The sequence below is a fragment of the Lissotriton helveticus genome, chromosome 9 (genome assembly GCF_964261635.1).
Source record: "Lissotriton helveticus chromosome 9, aLisHel1.1, whole genome shotgun sequence".
Taxonomy (NCBI): Eukaryota; Metazoa; Chordata; class Amphibia; order Caudata; family Salamandridae; genus Lissotriton; species Lissotriton helveticus.
Window position 1 is genome coordinate 443081255 of NC_136070.1, and position 15668 is coordinate 443096922.

Sequence of the window (15668 nt, forward strand, 5' to 3'; positions counted from 1 at the left end):
CCAGAGGCGCACCTCAAGCAGGTTTTTAGAGCAAAGATGATTTCTTTCAATTCCCACAGCAACCGCTGAGGGAGTGACTCCTTCCTGTAGGCGTATTGTTGAGCCGGTGTCCGTTTCACTAGGAGCTAAAGCATCGTGGGTGGCTCAAAGAGTGCATTCATCAGCAATGGAATATGCCGGGGACAACCATACCCATGGGCTTTTAAGGAATCCATCAGTATTTCAGTGGCCCAACCAATTATGATCCTAGGCATAGATCCAAAGCGCATTTGTGACTGCAAAGCAGGCAGTGGAATACAGGTTGTATGCAGTGAAGCCAAACAGACCTGAAGGACAAGAACCAGTGCTGGTTTAGTTCTTGAAGTCGAGGTGTGCCGAAGCAGTGTACAATGTGCTCTTGGCATTGCAGCACAAGCAGTGCTGTCTCCATTCGGGGTTGAACTGAGACATCTATTGCGGAGCAGAAAAATTAAAATCAGGAATCCTGCCACAAGTAGCAGGACAAGCGGAAGGTCCCCAAAATGGAGTGTATGAAAGATGGTATAACTCCAAATATAGTCTGAAAGGTGATAACCAGTGCAAAGTCGTACATTTTAAAAAGTGCACTATTCCCTTCTTATCAAACATATTAAAGATACGGTGAACCGGCTCCCAAAAATGCAGCTGAAAGTTAGTGTGGAGTAGTATCTGTATCTCATACCAGGACCTCACAACTTGAAAGTCAAACGGCTCTCTGGCTGAAGTTAAGGTCACATCCTTTTGAAAAAGCATGGCTTTCAGTTTGCTCAGAGAAACAAAGCATATGTTGAAAACATTTATCGAAGGCTGTAGTGTTGCATCCCTAATTTTGCGGGAAGGTGGAAACAAGACTTGTGTGCAACAAGTGGCTATGGAATTAACAGTCACCAGATAAGTGATGCCGATTCCATTCCACAGCAACCTTGATCATTCGGCATCAAATAGCTTCCATTTGAAAGCAGCTTGAAGACCGTCTGAATCACGGCAGCTGGGGAATCCTTCAGATAAAAGGAAAAGTTTGCAACTGAAGCATTGCATGCCCCATGAAGAGAAATGTCCCTGCAAATTATGGCCCGCTTAATGCATCCTCACAGTCAAAACCACTAAGAAAAACGTGTGTCCCCATTCCTGCATCTAAACCTGAATGGTAACTCCCAGTACTCATGCAGATAACCTTCCCCTAGTGCTTCGTATTTGCCCACCTGCTTGTATTGGAGACAAAATTGGAATCGGAAAGTCGTGAGTGGTAGGGTGATGTAACCATGGATTATTTCATCTGTGGATGGTGTCTCAGCCACAGTGAAAGGTCATTGGTCTAATCTTTTAACGTGCAACATGGTATACCTTGCATTGAGGCTCCTATTGCGCATCAGGGAGAATTACCTTTGAAGGTGACCTGAGACAGGAGTCGTGGGCGTCCTTGTCTGGTCTTGTCTTGGGACCTTGGCTGTGTTACAGTGCATACCAATTAATATCTCTTTTGTGTCTAACCTAACACTTATGGACAGAGTTTTGGCCCAATTGCATCAACCTCCTGATCCTGAATCACTATTGTGACACACTCAGCCCAATTGGAAACCCAGCTGACTGCCCGGCTAATAACGGGTTTTAAACGATTTTAGCACATCTCACCGGCCCTCAAGAACCTCAGTTGGCTTTCCATCGAAGGAAGATGTATCTACAAGACTGCTTGCATCACCCACAAAGCCCTTCACACTCACAACCCAAACTACCGGAGTTCAAAACTTTCCAAAGTAGGAAGAACCAGGGCTCTTAAACTCCAAATCACTTCTTCTCATACCTCCCAAACTGAAAAAGAAATCCTCACAGACTCATTCTCTGGAAATGTTAGGATCTGGACCTCACTCCTTAGAAATCTACGCTATAACCCACCCTTTAAGGTGGTCACTTTATTGTTTAAGCTTCTTCTAGGTCTTTCACACCATTAACATGTGCTGTTCTAATGTCCGCATATTGTAACTACGTTCACTGTGTAATGTTTTTCTTGGTCTGTATATATGTATGTACTTAAATTTATCGATCATGCATTATATGTTAAGCGCTCGGTACCTTTGGGTCTAGCTAGTGCTATATAAATAATGAAATCTGTTTGCCATCACAATTTGTCTCTCCGTTAGTTCATATGCTGATAACAGACTTTTACGATTGACATAACGCCATGGCATGTGGCTAGAACCTAATGTTTGTAACGTCCAGCTCAGTATTAAAATGGACCGTAATTGTGACTGTCCATGCTGCAATATAGACATGTCTTGCTGTATGATACCAATTGCAGAAGACACTTTGTTACCCAGTAAATAAATTCTGGATGAAAATATGGTCATATCGTTCTCAACCTCAACCAAAGTCTTTTCTAAATTAAACCTGCCGATCTCTCGCAACCTCTCAGTAGCTTTCTGTTAAGAAACTTTCCACATCTCGTTGTGTATTCTGTGCAAGAAGCCCTTTTGACGTGGGTTCCTGGGATCTAATAGAAAATCCTTGAAATCCATGTAATTGGAAAGAAAGGACAAGTGTTGCTTCACCTGATAATGTTGAGTTTTTTAGCCAGTCAAGGCACAACTACCCAACACTAAACGATGCCACCACCTCAAAGTGTTCTTCTGTTTATACACATCGCTGGTCAGGCCTATTGATCCTAAACCCTTTGATGTTGCTCAGATATCTAGATTGACACCCATTTGTGTCTACAGGCCAAACCAACCACCCCTTCCAATCGGGGTCCAACGAATTAAAAGATCCATTATGTATCATGGTGTCTAATGTATCCTCACTGTAGTGCAGAGTTCTTCAAACTGTGGGGCACCATCCCTGGGTGGGAGCGCACTCGACCCTAACATCTTACTTTTGTTGTCCTCCACTGTTCCCCGCGTCGCAATCTTTACCCATTTCAAATGGGAATTTCTTTTCATTAGCGAACTCCGGTGACAGGGGGTTGGAGGGGGGAGGGAGGGGAAATGTCATGCTTTTGTCTGCTAAGTGCTAAGAGTTCACCGTCCCAGGAGGGGGTTAATTGGTGCAGCTGAAATGCTTCAGCTGCAGTGGGAGGCAGGAAGTCTCCTTTGCTAAAAACGAAAGCAAACGAAGAGACAGTCCTGTTCCTTCGTGTTCGATTTCAAAGCAGAGGAGACTCCTTGCCTCCCACTGCAGCTGAAATGACTGTTCCATAGCTGCCACGGTTTCAGATTGCTATGTGTTACACTTTTATCATTTCAGTGTAATTATGAGTGACATTTCAACCACTGAGTGACACTTTACTCGCAAGCAAAATCAAGCAGTAATGACTAGGGAAATTTATATAAACATTAGAAATGACACACATATTGGAGCATTAATTCACTTGTATAAATTCTAGACCGCCTTGGCTGCAGAGTTTCCGTGAGTTATCAGATCTTTAAAAACAATTTCTGTAAGATCAAAATTTGCATTGTGTGCTTGGCTTTTGAATTCCATAGGATAACTCTGTTATTTAATGACAGTATCATACATTGACTTGAAAGTCCTAATTGGCTAAATATATTTACGAACAGGCTACCTGAGAGCTTCAGAATATTGAATGGCTTTTAAATGTGACATATTGCTTTCCGTTGTCATGCTGCCACTGGCATTCCTAATTGATTATATTTTCCAAAATTCAAATGCTTTGTATGATTGTGGCGGTATTTAATTCACAGTTCTTATTACCCCCATGCACAGTCCTTCTTCCTGTCACCTCACTCAGGTAAACTTGTGTGCCATTCTGCTCACTGCCACTTGGATCACAGGTGGAAAAGGCCTAACGCCACTGTATGTTGATTGGATAGTAAAGACTGTGGGCTTTATAAAATTATTTGCTGCCTCGTCGCCACAGTAGCAGACTCAGTGTCTCTACCATGCTGGCGGTGGCTGGGCAGCCAAATCTACAGTTGTCTGCTGTTGAACAGACCCATACATACATGGGTAAATGATACATCACGGCTGCAAGTCAGCCATGCCAGCATGGTGTTCTTGTCATCACTTGTGGTTCTTGATTGTAGGCCTCCCAAAGCAGAAGGTGGTGAGCCCATCCTAAACTGAAATCCCCCATGCTGTGATAGTGTTCTTCCGTGGCGTGTTGCTTTTCTGCCCTACTACTAGTACTACACAAACCTAGTCACGTAGCTCAAAAAAACTGTAACGTCAATCTGTACTGGGGTGAATGTATGACATTGTTCTGTCCATCAATTGTTGTTTTTGCATTTGTCACCCCGAGTGGGATGGGTATGCTCAGACGTGAGTCCCATGCTCTCCACACCACTGGGGTCAAGCTATCCTGGCTGAAGACGGCTGATAGCCAGAAACCGGTCCTAGGATGCTTGATTCCGGTCCAGGAAAGACATGGCTTGGCAGTTCGGGCTGGACTGTTCCCATGTGGCACAGGGTCAAGGCTGATTTGCATATGGCCATGTCTGAACTGGGGTGGTGTGGAGTGCAAACAAACGATGGATTTAGGCCCAGATCTCTGTACTGGGGTGAATGTATGACATTGTTCTGCATTCTGTCCATCAATTGTTGTTTTTGCAGCAATCTATTAACGGCAGCAGCGGATAAGTGTTTAAAAAGATGTAATTGATAACTACAGTTTAGTTAATAGATTACCTGCTCTATCAGGAACTTAATAATTATTCATGATCGTCACTGGACAGCAGCTGAGCCCGGATGCGGTCCGGTAGGCTTGGTTCCTCCCAGTCGCATGGTATATTACCGCCACTGATGTGCCATCAGTCATGCTGCAACCAATGAGCACAGCAGCTTGCTGTACCCACTCTCAATGCGACTGTTCCCCCCCATTTCCCTCCGGCGTTGCACAGTGACCCTGACTCGTGAGCCAACCTGCCTCTCTAGCCCTGACTTTGGCTGACTGGTGCAGGTGGTGTCCGATACCACATTGGAACCATCCATGAGCCATTAGTTACTGTTGGAAATACCTCGGTCAGCTGCGGTCTGAGCGGCGAGTTCAGGAGGAGCAGGAGCTTCGCATTTTAAGTTAAAGAAACACAGGCGGCAGCAGGAGGACCGTCGGAAGTGACGCACATGGCCTAGTATTGTGAGTCTACTTCATCATTGGGCACAAATTGCAGTGACGTTGACACTTTAAGTTCGGCGCCATGTGTGTCAGCCCGGCCTGGAAGTGTGTCTAACTTGAATACTACAATTACATTGTAGCAGAACTAACGCGCAAGCCGCAGAGCTGCAAACAGATCTAGCAACATTATTTGTTGGATATGGCCCGTGATATGCACGTGGCGGTCGATTCCAGAAATTTCTGTCAGGTGATGGGGGGGCCCAACATCAAAAAAAAATTCAGATGGTGGGGCTCAACCTACAAAAGTTTGAAGACCTTTGCTGTAGTGTGTAAAGTGCTGCCAGTTCTCAAAGCGTGAGGACTCTGGAATATGCTGTATTTTAAAATTCTAATTTTTTCTATTCCTAGACAAGAAGTTTGTTGCACTGTTTAATTTAGGAAAACTATTTGATGTGATATGAGGCATATGCTTAAATAAGGCCTCCGTTCCCTGAACCTGCCAATCTTTTGTTCCCCAGATGGATTTGTGTGTCTGGTGTCTTTCCAAAAGTCAAAACCTTGTACAGACAGTTGGGAAATATTGGACGCAAAGCATATGAGATTGGTGTTTGTTGGCATATTTTTCTTTGCAGGTATAAGTATAAGCCTATAATAATAGGAGGCTGGGTCTGTTGTATCAAAACCTCAAAATAAGCAAACTTATATGCAAATGTTTTTCAACTATCTTTTGGCGGGTTTGAGCAATGCTCCCATTTGAGTGTAATTCTAAACAGCGAGTGGGATACTAGCTTTGTGTGAAAAATGGTGACCATAATGTTGATAACAGAACATGTCGCCAAAATTAGATGTACCATCATACAATTCATCATTTGAAATTGCAGCTGATTGCTCTAACTCAGCAAGTAAATTATGCAGTTTCAATGTCCCAATCATCAGAGAAAGTACTAGAGGTGACAATATCATTTAAGGAAATTTTAAGCAAATATAGAATTTGTAAAAGTTCAGTACGACCATACACATCATACAATACCCTATCCCATACTATTCCTTTCGGATTTGAAACTGCTGTAATGTTCACCAGGGACAGATCCCATGGTTCATGGTACAATGATGTATGTGGTTTCAGAACCAAGTTCACAAGTTGTACTGCAGAGCGTCCTTTTGAGAAAGTGTCCTTTCAGTAGTAGAAAAAAGACAGTTACCAAACCAATCTAAATGACCTTAAAAAGTAATCCAATTGTAATCCAGAGATGTATCCATGGCGCAACAAAGTATGTCTTTTTCAGCCAAAGATAGAGGGTGTATACTCTTATCCGGAAAGGAAGAGGCAGTAGTGGCATCTCAGGTTCACAAGAATCCGATGAGAAGTCATCATAATGCACGAAGTAGCCGGTCTATTTTTGGCCGACAAGCAGGTTTTGTAGAATTGGAAGATGACTCGATCTGTGGCATATTCACATAGACGTAAATTTTCCGAATTGAGATTTCTGTAATTGTTGACTGTACAGTTGTAGTTGTTTCAAGAGTAAGAAGTATCACTTCATTGTTGTTTGCAGCTTCTCTTTGCAGAGGGAAATCTTCTAACATTATTAAAGTTTCCATCAGAACTTCCTGAACTGTAGCGAGAGTGCGCTGGCTACCCAGGAGCAGATCTTTTGGGACAAACTTTTTGACTCTGCAACCTTCAAGGGGTGAAAGAAGTACAGTTCGAATTCCTTCGACAGCCAGGACATGCCCAAATTCTTTATTGTCCACAATTTACTCTCTGACTAGGTCCTCAATCTTGTTGGTACAAGCTTTACGTCTCCAGTGGTGGTTCATTTTACTTGGATGCCGCCACTGTGTTGACATTATCTAGGTCTGGTACCCACACTCTCACACCGAACAGGAGTTCGTAATGAAGTATGACCCCCTGGGTATTTTCTTGGCATGTTATTGAGTGCCCTCTGGACCCCATGGAGGTGATTGACCCAGCTGCCACCCGAGCCTAATACTTTTACTGTTAAGGACTGCTTTAGGTCACGGTTTTTCCTCTCAACTACCAATTTTCCCTCAGGATGGTAGGGGGAGAAGAACCGCAAGGCCACAACCAAACTTCCCATGGCTTCTTTGTACGCCTGTGAACTAAATGACTGTTGTTGTTATTGTGGCGTTCAGAAGCATCTCCTATTTTGCATCCTGGCACAAATAGATCATCTGGCCAACAGTCAAACGTATCAGAATTTAAATAAAAAGGACATGTTTGCGGTAAAGTGCTAGCACTAACGCCCACTCCTGTGCGTATACATGTTTAATTGATTCTGGAATGAGTTCACAGAAAGCTGATAAAATTGCAGTTTCTTCCAGTGGGCACTCCATATGAACTCAGATGGCCAATCCTTTTCAGCCAAAAGAATGTTGTAACCATGTGTCACTGTCTGGTTCTCCCTAAAAAGACTTACTTTAACACTTTGGACCACACTTATATGATGTCCTAAGAAGTGGGAGAGGGTTTTATTCCTCTTAAGAGTAAAGGGAAAGGGAACCGTTTGTGGTCTCCCTAAAAGTCACGATAACCACACAAAAACAAACCAACCTTCTGGTTTATCACACTTGGCTATGTAGGTATTTCCTTAATAAAAAGTGCAAAAGCTAACAGGCCACTTGCAGTATTTTCTAGTTCCCATCAGTGTTCAAAAAATTTATCTGGATGGCCTCACATACCCACCCAGGTGTCAGGATTTATCATCGGCTATCCCACATTTGCCAAAGAATTATCAAATGCAAATGAGACCCTTTATTAAGGGGGGGGGGAGGAAACCAGTCCAATAGAAATCCCTGCCCCATACCAGCGCCTCTTTCCAACTTTTCATTTATTGGTAGAGGAGGGATACTTAAAAACAAAGGTGGGACATTAACAGCTCTGGTATGGTACTAGTATCCACAGTTAGTCGACATGTTCATGCCCTAACGGCCCCAAGGGGGTCCTGGGCTTTTTCAGCACCCAATCAGACCGTATTCACTACTGCACTGATTCCCTATACTGTCTCTTCACACGTGCGTGCCCAATCCACGCCTACAGTTACCGGATTACCAACTGGTTTCACCGGAGTCCTTCAGTTGTAGTAGGATACTTCCTAAAAGACATAAATATACACGCAAAATATGTACAATATATTAGAGTTAAACAGAATCATTTTCTCATGCCCTATTTTATGGTCAGTGAGACCCGTGCTCTATATATGAGGTTATAGTTTGACCAATATGCGGTGACCAGAGTCATGTACAATGCACTATTCCTATTGCATTACTACTTATTGTTATGTTAGTCACATTTTAACTGGTGATTCAATGGTAACCGTGTATGTGTTATCAACCTGTGCATACATACAGACATAACTGTGACTACTAGGTTGTATTTCCCTTTTTTCTATCCTCCAATCTGATGTTATCTGTTACTGTACCCAATTATGTTCATGATTAGTTTTTTTTTTCTCCTCATGCACGTCTTACCCTAATTTTGTGTATACTATGCTTCATAGAGGGGCGGGTGAGGGAGTCCTCTAGTCACACACTGCACTGGAGTAAATAATAGAAAAAAGACAGTGTTAAAATATGTACATACAGGCTCCCTTTCTGATTAGCCAACAGGAAGTAGCAGAAGGCATTAAATCATAAGGCGCCACTGATCCGGTTATATTTAACTTACTTCGTCAAGGATCACCTTTGCCTGATAACCTAGTTTATCCCTTTCGTCTTCCCAATGGTTCCGTGTTTGTCACTTGGCATCTTCATAAGGGCTGCACTCTGCTCTCGTTTCATGACGTGCAACCGGCCACCGAGATGTGCCTCATGGGAAATGTAGTTTCATGTGATCTTCAAAGGGCAGGAGATCCGGCAGTATACTTTCATAGACAAGACATCCATTCACCCTGCGGTGTTCATAAGTTTAACCGCTTGGGGTTATGTGTTAGCTGAGGCTGTACTCGGACATTCTCCTTTCCCCAATTGTTTATACCTGCTGCCAAATCACTGTTTAGCGCTATTCATTCCCAGATAATGATTCATATTCTGTTTGCCCTTTTATGTATGGGAGTAGAAATGTACAGTCCTGATTCCTAACCAACCTCCATCATTCTTAAGTGTGGTTCCACATATATAGTCAAGCTGGCCCTTCTTAATTGCTAGTTTCTTAATTCCCAGAAAGCTGCTTTATTTTATTATTTATGATTGTGTCTAAATTGTTGTTTATTGCTATTCGTTCATAGGTGATTGTTTTTTTTGATGAGCATAGTAATGTTGTACTGTCTTGCTTTTTAACAAATCCCCTACTACTTTGAGTCATGCTTCCTCACAGGCAGTCACACTCACCCCTGTTGATCATTCGGTTCTGTGGAGTGGCACTTTTCTGAGTCCCTGTATAATTAGTACAAGGCTACTTATTTTTTGTCTCGCTATTGTAATGGATTGGAATCTACCCGGGTTTTTTTGGCAAGGGGAAGGAAGTGGGGGGAATCACTATAAACGGGGTTTTTTGGCAGTTCTCAGATATCAGTGTAGCTATGCATAGAGAGCGAGTTTTTATCTTCATGTATATGATAATAGATTGCTTATCTAGAATGTTCAGCTCCTCTAAGTGCATTATAATGTTATGGTAAAATAACGCCTAATGTGCATTTGGTCATCCCATGATGTCATTGTCATATCGTGTGTACTGCTTACTGCGGGGGCAGGAGCACCCTAAATACCAAGATAGTCTATATTTGCAGCCAAGGGATGCCATCATTTAAACCATCCACAAGTGTCCTCCGATGATACACCCATTGTTGTTCTTTCTCAAATAGTACTTTACTAATGTTGGGCCCTGGCCTGTGTCCTAACACCTCCAGTACAATCCACTGTAAGTCCGCGTCGGTGTGATGTTGATTTAGGTAGTGTTTGTTTAAGCAGGTGGTTATCTTTTTACACTGAATGGTACCCTGATGTTCATTTATCCTCAGCCGGACCTTACGACTTGTCATGTCAATATACTTTTTGTCACGTGGGCATGTAATCATATGTTCGAGGCATATGAGCTGCAGAATATTTACTTGTGCATAGATCGCCATCTGGTGTTGGGCTCAGATGTTTGCACTTTGTTATTGTATTGGAAGAAGTTATTTCGTGACTCCTCCTTAGGACGATAGTGCACATGGTGTCTTACTCGATCCCCTTTGACGCGCAATCCCTCACCGCTTGGCGGTATTGTTTTAATCGTATTCCCCTTCGACGCGCAGCCCCAAAAAATTCAGCAAGACCTTAGATTCCGGTCGTCGACGCAGGCCGTTGGGCCTATCGTCACCATCAGGCCCTGCGGTCATTGGAAAGAACTCCATTTAAAAAATGCCCCCTGTGTGGTGCTAAAAACCCACACACTGATCTCAAAGAGGTCTGTAACCTTTGCCTCTCTCTTGAACACGAGGACAAAGTCTGCGAGGCCTGTGCTTCCTTCAGATCAAAGAAAACCATACATGATCGCCGGGCTCGAGGTTACGTAATGTCTCGATCAACTACCTCGGCGCCGGATGACCTCTTCGATGCAGGCCCTGATGTTCCAGAAGAACAAGACCTGGAGGATGAAGACATCCGCGTTTCCGAGGTCGACGAGTCAGTTGCCGAGGATCAGACGGTTACTCCAGGTCAACGGATCGTGAGTACCGAGATTGAGACCCCTGCCCCATCTAAAACAAAAGATAAGGCTCCAGTAACACCTTCGCCTTTGAGCTCAGGTCGACACCGAGATAATACTTCAGATGCCCCGCCCTCGAGCCCGGCTCCGAAGTCCAAAGAAAAGCGTTCAGGCGGCTCGGGACCCAGCCAGATGCGTACCTGTACGGAAAAACAATCCCCGGCACTGAAACAAAACCTGAAAACAAACAGTGCCACGCCCTGGTCCATCGGCATGGAAGACTGCTTCGACGCCAAGCCTTTCGGCACCAAAACACCGAGGACATGCCTTCGGAACCGAAAAAACTCCATGAATCTTCAGAGCCGGTAAAGATTTCGGATTCAAACTCCACCAAAGCATAAAGAGACCAAGACCCCTCCTAAAGCTACAGAGACTAAACCAAAGCACCACTCTGAACCAAAATTGTCGGTGCTGAAAAAAGACAATAGCTCAAAATAACTGTTTCAACCAGATCCATTAGATCCGAAACAAAAAACCCTATAAAATTAACCCTGTTACAGTCATGTTAAACAATACCACCTAAAAAGAGGAAATTGGACACCTCTGAAGCACCTGAGGTACCCTTAACGAGGAGAGACATAGGAACTTCACCTCTCAGACCTTCCTCTCCGTCTCCAAATCTTCCAACTATACTACTTTCTCCAGCACACTCACCACTGCTTCCTTCTTCACCTGCACCACAAGATGATGAGGATTATCTTGAGGGAGGGGATGGGGATGAAGACCCACAAGGGTATGATGATGACAACATACACAGTATCCCACCACCTGACCCTTAGGACGATTATAATAATGTCCCAGATGTACTTGAACCAGACTTCTACCCATCTAAACCATCCCCTCCAGACAACAACATAGGTTTTGCGCAACTCATACATTGAGCTGCCAAATATCATGGGGTAGAGTTACACTCATACCCTTTGGAGGAAGATTTTTTATTAGAGACTTTTACACAATAACAAACTATGTTAAAAGGTATGATTAAACATGCACCTGGTGTGTTTAAAGACCCTGTCAGGGCTAGACTTCTCAATCCCAGGGTTGATAAAGTATAAACCAGCTCCAAATAATCCAGCTTATATCAAAGGGCGCATCCCTTTAGATTCCCTTGTAGTGTCAAATGCCTGTAAATGGGCAAATTTCCAAACAGGTGATGCCCCTCCTCCGTATAAAGAATCTAAATTATTGCACGGATCTGATAAACGTGTTGCGTCACAGGCGGCAAATTACTGGCGAATTGCCAATGCCCAAGCTTTACTGGCCAGGTATGATAGAGCTCATTATGATGAGCTCAAGACGCTCTTGCAACATCTTTCTCAACAGTATAAGTCAAAAGCTATCGATCTCATACAAGAGGGAAGGCTAATTACAAACCCCTCTATCATATGTGCTCTTGATGCAGCGAACACAGTATCTCGTGCCATTAATAAAAGCATTTTACTACGCAGACACGCATGGCTACACATATCTGGTTTTAAGCAGAAAGTGCAGTCTACAATTCTTAATCGGCCTTTTGATCAAGAACACTTGTTTGGACCTACTGTAGACACATCTTTAGAAAAGATGAAAAAAGACACAAGCAGCTAAGTCCATAGGGGCCTTACAGTCCCCAGCTACTAGAGGTTCCTTTTGTCGCTCCTTTTGTAGGGGCGCCTCTAAAACCATTGGGACAGACAACACCTCTTCTTCCTATAAAAGCCCCACTCAAACTTCCTCTAACAAAGCATATTTTAGAGTGGGTTACAGAGGGAATAACAACAAAGGAAGAGGCCGGGGAAATAACACCCGCACCTCCCCTACCACAAAACAGTGACTTCACTCTCCCCAGACCATTCCACTCCGGTCGGGGGAAGACTATCACAGTTTCTACCTGTCTGGAATTCCATCACCCCAGACAGGTGGGTTAGACAAATTATCCAGTATGGTTATTACCTGGAACTCACCTCTACTCCCCAACACATACCTCCCAAACAACATCCGATATCCACAGAACATCAAACTCTTCTAAAACAAGAGATGCTTTCTCTCTTGCAAAAGCACACAATAGAACCGGTTCCCCTACATAATTAAGGTACAGGGGTTTACTCGCTGTACTTCCTCATCCCAAAAAAGGATGGTACCCTCAGGCCAATATTAGACCTCAGACCGTTTAACCTGTACATACAATCTGAACACTTTCACATGGTCACTCTCCAACAGGTCCTCCCACTGCTCCAACAAGGCGATTTCCTTGCCACTCTAGATCTCAAGGACACCTACTTTCACATTCCTATTCACAGGAAATATCTATGGTTTGTACTGGACGGTCAGCACTACCAATTCAAAGTCCTCCCATTAGGAGTGACTGCAATACCCAGAGTCTTCACAAAATGTCTTTCTGTAGTAGCAGCTCACTTGTGAAGACAACACATTCATGTGTGTCCTTGCCTCGACGACTGGCTCATAAAAGCCAAGTCACACAGCAATTGTGTGCACCACATACAAAACAATCCAACTGCTGCACGACTTAGGATTCACAATAAACCTCACCAAGTCACACCTTCAACCGTCCCACACACAACAGTATCTAGGCGCCACAATAGATACTTCAAAAGCCCTTGCATACCCCAGTCCAGTCTGGATAGCCAGCATGCAAGCTCTCATAACAAAATTTCAACCTCAACAAGAACTACCAGCTTGATTGTTCATGCAGCTAATAGGGATGATGGCATCTTGCATTTTCATTGTACCTTAAGCAAGACTCCAAATGTGTCCAATACAGATATGTTTAGCACATCGGTGGGTCCAGGCTCAAGGTCAGCCTACAGATCTGGTGTTAGTGGACAGCCGCAAACATTGCTCTCTGCAGTGGTGGAACACACAAAACCTTTCCAAACAGCGGCCGTTCCTAGACCCAGTTCCAGAGATAGTGCTAACAGTAGACACATCGCCCACCAGCTGGGGAGCTCATCTCTTAAACCATACCATTCAGGGCATGTGGACCCCTCAACAGAAACTGCTCCACATCAATCGCCTGGAATTACTGGCGATTTTTCTCGCATTAAAATCATTCCTAATACATTTCACCGGCAAAACTGTCCTCGTTCGTACAGACAATATGACAGCAATGTACTATATACAAAAACATGGGGGGACACACTCTCTGCAGCTTTCACGTCTAGCGCAAAGCGTATGGAGATGGACCATTCCTCAAAAAATATACCTCTTAGGACAACATATCCCAGGGGTACACAATCAAATTGCGGATCTGCTCAGTCTCCCGAGACCGCAGATCCACTAATGGGAACTTCATCCGCAAGTTCTTAATCCGTTTTTTTCAGATGTGGGGCCACCCAGACATGGATCTGTTTGCCACACATTTAAATGCAAAATGCCCAAGCTTCGCCTCCAGGTATCCACACCCATTGTCCAAAGGCAATGCGATATGAACGAACTGGTCCGGCAGATTTGCGTACGCTTTTCCGCCTCTCCCGCTCATTCCATTACTCGTGCTCCAGCTCAAACAGTCTCTCACAATGATCCTGGTTGCTTCAACATAGGCCCAGCAGACATGGTTTACAACCCTGCTGGAACTCTCAGTAGTTTCACATCAAAGGTTGGATTTTTCTCCAAAACTTCTCACACAGAACCATGGAGAAATAAGGCATCCAGATCCAGCTCAACTGAACCTAGCAATCTGGCTCCTGAAGTCTTGGAGTTTGGTTACCTCAATCTCCCGCCAGACTGTATGACTATCATTAAGGAGGCTAGACGTTCTACCACTAGAGCGTGCTATGCAGCTAAATGGAAAAGATTTGTTATCTACTGTAATAACACAATCGATTCACTAGATGCTTCAATTAAAAACATTATTTGTTATCTCTTGCATCTACAAATATGTATTCTGGCATACACATCCTATACGATTACATCTTGCTGCCATAGCCGCTTACCTGCAAAACAGACAACACTTGTCATTGTTTAAGGTACCTGCTATCAAAGCATTCATGGAAGGCCTTAAAAGGATTATTCCTCTCAGGGATACACCCTCTCCAGAGTGGAATTTAAACATTGTCCGAACAAGGCTCATGGGTCCCCCATTTGAACCTTTACATAAATGTGAGTTACAATTTCTCAAATGGAAAGTAGCTTTCCTTGTGGCGATCACATCTCTCAGAAAAGTTAGTGCACTCCAGGCATTAACCATACAAGAATCACTTTTGCAAATACATCACAACAAAGTTGTTCTTAGGACAAACCCTAAATTCTTACTAAAAGTCGTTTCTGCTTTCCACCTTAACCAGTCTGTTGAGCTACCAGTCTTTTTTTCTCAACCAAACTCAGTAGTAGAATGGGCTCTTCATACGCTTGATGTCAAAAGAGCTATCCTTTACTACATTGAAAGGACAAAAACTTTGAGGAAAACAAAAAAACATTGTTTCGCTTATTCACCACCACATAAGGGCAATCCTGTATCAAAAACTGTAATTGCCAGATAGACTGTTAAATGCATCCAGATATGCTACCAAAGAGCAAATCGAAAATGATCCATTCCCCCTGGAGCGCATTCCACAAGCAAGCTAAGGGCTTCTATGGCATTCTTAGGGAACATTCCCATAGATGACATTTGTAAAGCAGCAACATGGTCTACACAGCACACTTTCACAAAACACTATTGTGTAGATCTGCAGGCAAAACAACAGGCTAGTGTGGGCCAGGCTGTACTAAGAACACTTTTTCAAACCACTGCAACATATACAGGTGGCCACCGCTAGGGAGAGTACTACTGTAGAGTCTATGCACAATTCTATATTCTGCAGCACATATGCCTCAAATGGAAAATGCTACTTACCAGAATGCATCTGTTCTTGGCATGTAGAGCTTCAGAAGCATATACCC

The 15668-nt window shown here is 43.6% G+C and overlaps 1 protein-coding gene across 2 annotated transcripts in view; it reads left to right on the forward strand.

The window, feature by feature from the left end:
* Positions 1–15668, forward strand: part of TDRD9 (tudor domain containing 9) — a 2642469-nt gene that overhangs the window by 389039 nt on the left and 2237762 nt on the right. The window lies entirely within an intron of this gene.